Here is a 10,160-nt window from a genome sequence, read left to right as displayed (position 1 = left end):
TTATCACTGCTGAGTCCCAGACGTTTGGAAATCAGCTCTGTTCCCCCAGTCGTTTTTGAGCGGACGTACATTTGTACATTTTTTATTTGTACTAGTATTTGTTGTGACCATGAGAGGGCACAGGCGGCAAATGCACAGGCACAGGCGGCAAATGCACAGGCACAGGTGGCAAATGCACAGGCACAGGCGGCAAATGACGTCTGGGCTTTCCACCAGGGCCCAGACATCAATCATCCGGATTAGAAGTGACCCAGTTAAAGTAATTGCAGAAAGATCAAGAAGTGAACGGAAGCTACACTACGGAACTTATTAATAAGAATACGAAGGCTCAGATATAGAAAAAAATACCTTTTTATTGGAGACGTTATAGATGTCGAAGACTTGAGAGAAAGTTGGAGTTACAAGACGAGTCGTCAACTTGGAGAGCAACAAGCGATAATTCCATCCATTCTTCACTCTGGTCTTTGCCTGGGTTGTGATGGATCATTCACCTGTGCCACATTTGATTCAGTAAAATTAACAAGAAATGAGCCAGAGATTCATAATGAAAATTTTGTGAAAATTCATGTTTTCAGCACTAATCCCTAGGCTGTGTGGTTAGTCATGGGGCCCTCTACACAACGTTCAGTTGTTGTAATTCATTAAATAATTCATTTATCTTAATTTATAGATAAATTTGAATAAATCGGGAAAAATAAATACAAAATTCCAGGTGCTGTAATGCTTTATGTAGTTGTTTGAAGTTTCTGATTTATTAATACAAGATTTTCACCAAATCAGTACCAGAGTTAACTGGAAAATATCTTTAATATTAGTGTTATACTTTTTGTAACATTGTTATTAATTTTTCATCTATAACGTAACGTGTTACAATTTAACGAAGATATTATTTATCTTTAACAATTGGAACGCTAAAAAGTTAATAATTATTAAACATATTTTGTAATCCATGGCATCGTTTCTAAAAGTTTAATAAGTTTCTTGAATCATAGTAAATGTTCTCTTCAGTCTCAAGTCTGTCCCAGTAAATGTTCTACCTGAAGGCACTAGGAAATCTTATTAATTTATTCTGAATCTAAAATAAGTTTGGGCCGAGAGAAAATGTATATATGAATGCAAGGTCCAACGTGCGCTCTCGCAGCTTTAAGAATATATTTATTCGTGTTAAAGTTAACATTAAGCCCCAGAGAGAGAGATGACCTGGAGAGATAAGAAGTTGAACCAACACGTTAATCTCCTTCCCTCCATAACAGACCCCCGCTACCCGGACAACATCGTACAGCCTAAGGTGAAGTGCTTTAAGGAAGGCGTCTTCCCTCATCCTAGAAACTGCAGCTGGTTCTACAGGTGAGTGTATCTGTGTGGTGAACAACTGCAGTGAGTGGGTCAGTGTATCTGTGTGGTGAGTCCCTGGGGAAAATACAGTAAGTGGGTCAAATAGGATTTACTTCGGCTTTATCACTATTTATGTTTGGAGACAAAACTGTCTTGTTCTGAGTGCTCTACGTGCCTTCTTCTGATTGGTCTCTCTCTGTTATCTTTCTGAGAATACTTGTTACTGTAGTAAATCAGTAGTTCCAGTCTTGGATGTTATCTTATTCTCATTTTGATTCTATTTTGCTCTCCGAATTCCTTAGGATTTTTTTCTTATCTGTTCCATATGTGTTGTGGTTTGTTTCTTCCTGTATTTTCTTAAGTTCTTACGTGATCTCAGTTTTCTCCTCTGATATGTGTCACGAAGGCACTAATATAATCCAGTTCGTTCAACTTTTTCTTATAAATGTATAAGAAAATGTATAACACTTTGTACACTTTCACATAGTTTCTCTACCTTTCTCTCATTTCAACTAGTTTATGCTCACATTTCGTTGCTAATTTCTTCAAAGTGTATCCTTCAACTATCGTTAATATTCTCTAATGACTTTCTTCAGTGATTTCTCTGATTCTTCTTTCTGTTTGTGCACTTGCTTCAACATAGCTCCGAACTCTTGTTAAACCCGGCTATCGTCTTCCACACAATGGCGTCTACAACTATCCTCATGCAGAATAACAGATATATTGTACAACTAGGTAAGTATAGGTGCTCAACTCTCAGCACCAGTGGTATTATGAGCACCTGCATGATGTATGTGTCCTTGTATTTGTAATGTTTTATGAAGCATTTGTGTCTATTGTGTGTTTTTGTGTGTGTGTTGAGTGCGTGTAAGACCTGGTCGTCTGGGGTCCGCCAGGGACCCAGACGATCTTTGGGGTCCACCAGGGACCCAGAAGATCTCTGGGGTCTACCAGGGACCCAGAAGATCTCTGGGGTCCGCCAGGGACCCAGACGACCTCTGGGGTCCGCCTAACCACGTCCGTCTCCCTCTGGCCAGGTGTGTGGACAGGATGAAGGTGGGTTTCTACAACACCTACCTGTTCGAGTGTGGCCCCGGCACCGTCTTCGCTGACGGCCTCGACCAGTGTGTCTTCCCCTTCATGACGGCGCCTCCTTGTGGCACCCGAACGGGAGTGCCACCCAATAGTACATTAACTCCACGCCCACCCCTGCCTTCTACGCTAACACCATCACCCTCTCCACCACCAACACCAGCATCACCACCACCAACACCAGCATCACCACCACCAACACCAGCATCACCACCACCAACACCAGCATCACCACCACCAACACCAGCATCACCACCACCAACACCAGCATCACCACCACCACCAACACCAGCATCACCACCACCAACACCAGCATCACCACCACCAACACCAGCATCACCACCACCACCACCAGCATCACCACCACCACCACCAGCATCACCACCACCACCACCAACACCAGCATCACCACCACCAACACCAGCATCACCACCACCAACACCAGCATCACCACCACCAACACCAGCATCACCACCACCAACACCACCACCAACACCAGCATCACCACCACCAACACCAGCATCACCACCACCAACACCAGCATCACCACCACCAACACCAGCATCACCACCACCACCACCACCACCACCAACACCAGCATCACCACCACCAACATCACCAGCACCAGCCACATCCTCACCAGCCGGACCAGTCACGCAGTGTGTTCTTAAAGACGAGGACTGCCGGACGTACGAAGTGTGTTATCCCACCAGAGCCACCAAGAGACTCTGCGACCAATGCTACATCCTCGATAGCGTGGTACTCAACTCCAATACTTTCTGTCGCGCCGCTAACAAACTCATCGACAAGACCACCATACAGTGTGTCGGCGCCCCTACAAGTACGTATGCACGTTTATCTTATTGTATGAGTAATAGAACGAAATTGAACATTTCCTTTCTTCCCTAATGTATTTCCCTCATTTTAATTCTTTGTGTATTCGCTTCTTTCACACTGAGTGTATATATTTCCTTCCTTGATAACAGTGTGTGTATTTTTCCCTTTATATTCTTAGAATTTTCCTACGTCTTTTTATGCCTTTTCATATTTCCTTTCTCCTCTCCATAACTAGTCCGAATATTCTCACTGATACACAATGTAATATTATTAATATCTCCTATGTAATGCCATTCATTAATATGTTACGTATTATTATCCATGTTACCTAACCACCTCACCATAAGAGGATATTACCAGGTGCTAAGCACGGTAATTTTTACGGGCTCACCATAGCCCGTGCTACATGGACACTTCGTTCTGAGTAGCTAAATCTGAAACAACAACAACAGGGTAATTTTTTTTTTTTTTTGAGAATGTGAGGAGTGACCTTACGAAACGTATCACTGGGCATCAGTCCCAATAAAAGAGTAAAAGTGAACTTTTGGAGAGGTAATTTTTCAACCACCTGCTTCAGTGAAGAAAAACATAAGAAATATTGGGAAAATTCCTGCCAGAATCATAAATCTAAAACTTTCTGTCGTTTTCACCGATTGACTGTTCTTCTTGTTGACTAGACCACACACTAGAAGGTGAAGGGACGACGACGTTTCGGTCCGTCCTGGACCATTCTCAAGACAATCGACTTGAGAATGGTCCAGGACGGACCGAAACGTCGTCGTCCCTTCACCTTCTAGTGTGTGGTCTGGTCAACATACTTTAGCCACGTTATTGTAACTCATCGCCTGACTGTTCTTCTTCTCTCCCTGTCAGATACAGACCTGTGCAACAGTACGAGTCTGTCAGTCCGCACCGACACTGTCAACGTGCTGAGGTGCTCAGAGCAGCAGACTAGACCCCAGGAGGCTTGGATCGTCAGTCAGTACTGTCAAATGTTCGCCCTGTGCGACGCCAGAAAGACGTTTAAGGTGAGGTTTAAGGTGTTGCATTCGGAGATCGTCCCTATGTACCCTGTCGGCTTCTGTGGTATAAAATGTCACATCTCTGTTTATCAACAATTATGCCAAGCCAAGCATCTCTCCAAATCTGCTCAGTCAATATCTCAAGTGTGGTCTATCATCCCTTAAGTTTGTTCAAACGGGTTAACTCTCCCATATGTTCGGCCCTGCTTGATACCTGCTTGATACCTGGTTGATGGGGTTCTGGGAGTTCTTCTTCTCCCCAAGCCCGGCCCGAGGCCAGGCTCGACTTGTGAGAGTTTGGTCCACCAGGCTGTTGCTTGGAGCGGCCCGCAGGCCCACATACCCACCACAGCCCGGTTGATCCGGAACTTCTCTTAGAAAACAGTCCAGTTTTCTCTTGAAGATGTCCAAATCAATTAATTGCATAATTATGTCTCAAATCCCCGAGGTCACTCTTCAGGCCCGCTTAGTTAGGTTTCCAAGTTGCTTACTGAACCATCTGATCTGTTCTCTCAATACCAAAATAAGTAAACCAGTTGTCAATTTTCTAACCAAGTTGGCGCTCACTTCTCTCGTGTCAACACGACTTCCAGCACTAACCTCCTGGTCGTCGTCCTCCACACAGGGTCGACAGGAGCTGTGCACCAACTTCTACCAGTGCCACAAGGACCACGACGGGTCGTGGAGCTACGAGCTCAGAAGCTGTGTGCCCCCACGGATGTACAGCTTCACTACTGACAGCTGCGTTCCCCAGCCAACAGGTGAGGTGGGGGGGGGGGGGGGGGGGTTCAATATAAACTAACAAAAACTATTAAATAATTATTTCAAATGAAACACATTATGTGACGCCAGGCGTAGATGTATCAATTGCATTGCATTATGTGACATGTGCCATTGCTATATTAAATACAACACAATATGTGAGTCCAGGAATACACATATTTAGTTTGTAACAAAAATATTAAACTTTCTGTCACGTTATTAGCAAAAACACCCACTAGATAAACACGAATAAGTTATTTTCCGTAAGTACACATTCTAGATATACAAGATCTGCGCGTGCATTTGATTTGAATTCAGTTCAGCTTCTGGAAATTAACGAATATTGTGTTTTTCTTTCAGTGAGCGAATTGTGTCTAGAGGACCCAGCGACATTCCAGAACTGACACTGAAGGCTTCGACACTGGACACTGGAACTTGCTTTGCATCTTGGCACCCTCCTGTTTATTGCTCTGTCACATGGTACAAAGCCCACACCAAGGTCCTTCATAGTAACCCTCTGTAGCCCCTCCTACTCCACTTCAAGACCCTCCAAGACCCTTCAAGACCCTTCAAGACCCTCCAAGAACCTTCAAGACCCTCCAAGAACCTTCAAGACCCTCCAAGAACCTTCAAGACCTTTGTCGACACTCCAAGACCTTTTAAGACCTTTCAAGACACTTCAAGACCCTCCAAGACCTTTTAGGACTCCTCCAAGAAACTTCAAGACCCCTCTTCACATTTCCCCTTTCACATATCGTTGTTGTTGTTTTAGATTCAGCTACTTATAACAAAAGTTCCAAAGTAGCACGGGCTATGGTGAGCCCGTAGTGGACTTACTTATATACCTTAACAACCTTAAGGTATATAGGTATATATTAACAACCCATAAGGTATATTAAGATGCTATATACCTTAACAACAGTCAGGTGGCTCACAAGTACTTTAAGACTATTATTGCTTTCATATTTATTTAAGCCTCTCAGCTTGCTGAGTAAGCTTCTCAAGGTATGAATGATATATGGAAAGTTATTTGTTGTTAAAATTACAAATAGGTTATATACTTAAATGTAAATCATACACATGTATATTAGGTTGTGTATGAATTCTGTTGTTACATTTGTTTTTGTTTTATTTGTTGTTGTTGTTACGGATATGTTATATTCCAATATTAACTTATTTATATTTGTTGAAACATAATTTATTATTTAATTTGTTTAATTGCTGACAGATTGTTTAATCTATATACTAGGAGGGGGGATACCCGGCTGTGCCCGGGTCTCTCTCTCTTTCTCCAACTTCTTCTCTTCTCCCCCTCTCCTCTCTTCTCCATCTTTCTTTTCTCCACCTTTCTCCTCAGTCTTGGCCTGTCTCCCTTCACCCTTCAAACATCCCTCCTTCTCTTGGGTTATAAATAAACTGTAAAATGAGCTTTTAGAGAGTTAATTTCCTTTTCAAGTGAAGATCATAAGATATATAGAGAAGATTCTTGTTAAGATCATTGATCTCACACTATCTGTTATATTCACTAACATATATCTATAAGAAAGTCTGCTACCAATGTGTGTGTGTGTGTGTGTGTGTGTGTGTGTGTGTGTGTGTGAGTGTGTGTGTGTGTGTGTCGAGGGCTTCCTTATGTGTCAACTTCTACCCGGAATGAACCACTTTGAGATATTAAATATAAATTATATACTGAACAAGAATTTAATTATATTTTATCTCACTCTGTACACCAGTTAACTGACTTAATTAGAAGCAGTACCCACACCCACCAGCCCAAACCGTTCCGTTCACACAACTAGGCGAGTATACCTGGTTGATGGGGTTCTGGGAGTTTTTCTACTCCCCAAGCCCGGCCCGAGGCCAGGCTCGACTTGTGAGAGTTTGGTCCACCAGGCTGTTGCTTGGAGCGGCGGCCCGCAGGCCCACATACCCACCACAGCCCGGCTGATCGGTATATATGATGTTCTTATGTCCAGGTCCGTCAGGTGGATGTTTTTCTGTCCAATACATCCCAGTGGATTGGTGCTAGTGATTGTTCTGTATTTAACACACACAGTCACTGTATCCTTATGTCTGTTCACAGTTCACTAATTTACTGTATCACTGTTCACTGTAGCCCGAGTATGCCCTGATACAATTATGTAAACATTGACCTCAAGGTCCTACGCTCACACGTAGCCTGGTACTGGTGATTATTCTCTGTTTAACACTAAGTTATAGTGATATCACTGCCTTTTTTTCTTTCCTATGTGCGGTTATACACTTTGTGATAACCGAAATCTGTGATCCGTCACTGTATGCCCGAATATATATTGAGCTTATTGACGACTGTGTATTCACCTAATTGTAGTTGTGGGGGTTGAGCTTTGCTCTTTCGGCCCGCCTCTCAACTGTTACTAACTTTTTTTTTTCACACATACACACACACACACACACACACACACACACACACACACACACACACACACACCCAGGAAGCAGCTCCGTAACAGCTGTCTAACTCCCAGGTACCTATTTACTGCTAGGTAACAGGGGCATTCAGGGTGAAAGAAACTTTGCCCATTTGTTTCTGCCTGGTCCGGGAATCAAACCCTGGCCACAGAATTACGAGTCCTGCACGCTGTCCTCTCAGCTACCATACGTGTGTGTGTGTGTGTGTGTATTTACTATTTGTATCTGTAGAATCGAGCTATTAGCTCTTGGACCCCGCCTTTCTAACCAGTATATTTTTCCTCTGTCTACTAATTATATTCATCTCTACCACACACGCACACACCCCCAGGAAGCAGCCCATAGCACTCTAACTCCCTCCATACCTATTTACTGCTATGGTGAACAGGAGCACGAGGGTGAAAGAAACTGTCCATTCGTTTCTGCCTCTGTCGGGGATTGAACCCGCACCCTTAGGACTACGACCCCAGAGCACTGCCCACTCAGCCGCGAGGAGGGAGGGGAAGGTGTGTGTGTATTCACTGAGTAATCAAACTTCTAAAATATAACTCGTCTCTTTGTTGTATTATATACAATACAAAATACATCATGACGTGTAAACATGTATTTTCTAATTACAAAATACATGCAGGTGAACAATGCTTTTCCAAAATTGTTATCTTATTATATTCGATATATATTAACTCTCCTACGTATAAACGTCTCCATCCTGGCCTTGTCCTGGACTATATCTCATGTTGTCCACACTTCCGGCCTTGTCCTCGACCAAGTACACCAGTTCATATCATTTGCTTGACGAGACTTTGCTTCCTTGTACTATTATCTTCATTTTGATAAACAAATCTGATTCCTAACGTGTTTATAATTTAGACTTCCGGTTTAGACTCTATTTATAATTTAGATACCAATCATTCAGCCTGCTTGCCACCCTATTTTTCCTAACCTTGGCCACAAAATGTCCGATACAAAATTAACAACATTAACTATGCTAATTAAGATAAAAAGTCAACAAAACCAACATTAAATCGCATATTTAGCAAAAGAGTAAAGGAACAGTTATTTCAGTTGTGTTAAAAATTCTCATATTCTAGTGGCCAGTCCGCAACGATCTTCACCATGCGGTAAATTCATGCGCATTAGACGCTTCACGCATCCTTGAATCGGACTGTCTGTACGTATATGTCTAGACGGCTTTTAACTCTCCAAGTTGTGTACCTATAATGGCGCGAGTTACCTTTGTTTTTCTTTTTTCGTTGTGCTTCGCATTAGGTTGCATGCAGTTGGATTTTTTTGTCCTTCTGACCTTGGCACTCACATCTCCAGATAATAGTTTGAGTGCCAGGCACTGTTTGGTCTCTGGCACCAATAGTTTGAGCTGAGACCATGACTGAACACACTCTGGGAAGACAGGGGTTTATGTTGTCTCTACAGACAATAGTTCGGATGCCAGACAGTTGACACCTTGAGTAAACACACGAGCATCTTGTCAACCAGTAAACACTAACAAAGAGAGTAATAAGGGAAGAAAATTTGGGTGAGAAACATCTACATATGTCCATAGTGTCTCAGACACAGCCAGGTGGGAGTGTTCCTCAGACTGTCTCAGTTGAATAAAATGAATTAAAATTTAGTATCGCTAGCCAATTTGCTAAGTTAATAATTCATAAATATTGCTTATATATTATCCCTCCTGTGTAGCAACTTTACCTCACTTATCTCCTCTCACCCGACCTCAAACATAATCCGTTTATCTCTCTCATGGTTTGTGGTTGCTGCGCCCCATGCGATGATACCATAACGTGAATAAATATATATATATATATATATATATATATATATATATATATATATATATATATATATATATATATTAACGTGTAACATTGAGTGGCAAGAGAATGGTGGGGCACGGAGTATCTCAAGATAAAAGATATTCCGTCTGTTTTGTAGACCTTTGGGGGAGGGGGGGGGGCATGTTCTGAATGTGTGTTATAGTCAAGTCTCTTGTCAAGCTACAAACCTCCTGTGAATGTGCTATTTTTGTATGGACTCCTGGTTTAACCTGGAAGGTCAGCGGACGTCTGGACTCTTGCTTTACCTGCGCACAGCCACAGCACGTACGGTGCGATTTTGTCTAGCGACACACACACACAGAGATCACACTAACGTGATGCATCAAATGAACAAATCCACAAGGGCCGTGACGAGGATTCGAACCTGCGTCCGGGAGCATCCCAGACACTGCCTTAATCGACTGAGCTTTCTACTTTGTACTTGAGCTACTACCCTGTCGTAGCTCAGTCGATTAAGGCAGTGTCTGGGATGCTCCCGGACTCAGGTTCGAATCCTCGTCACGGCCCTTGTGGATTTGTTCATTTGTCTAGCGAGTCTCGAGACTGCTGGTAGGCATTCCTTTCCAGCCACCAAGTACGGTACCATGGCCCACTTATCGTACGGGGCCAAAGGAAAGTTGATAGGCTTAAAGAAAAAAATCCCAATTAGATCTGCTATCGGAAAGGTTGTTGTGCATCATACTCACATCCAACATCTGGTGGAAATCTCACATTACTCTCCATGGTTACTTAAGCTTTACAAAGCCTTATTAACGCTGGTCGTGAATATTTTGCTTTCATAACTGGCGAGACTCTTCCTCCAACAATG

The sequence above is a fragment of the Procambarus clarkii genome, chromosome 66 (assembly GCF_040958095.1).
Source record: "Procambarus clarkii isolate CNS0578487 chromosome 66, FALCON_Pclarkii_2.0, whole genome shotgun sequence".
NCBI lineage: Eukaryota > Metazoa > Arthropoda > Malacostraca > Decapoda > Cambaridae > Procambarus > Procambarus clarkii.
This window is presented reverse-complemented; position numbering follows the sequence as displayed.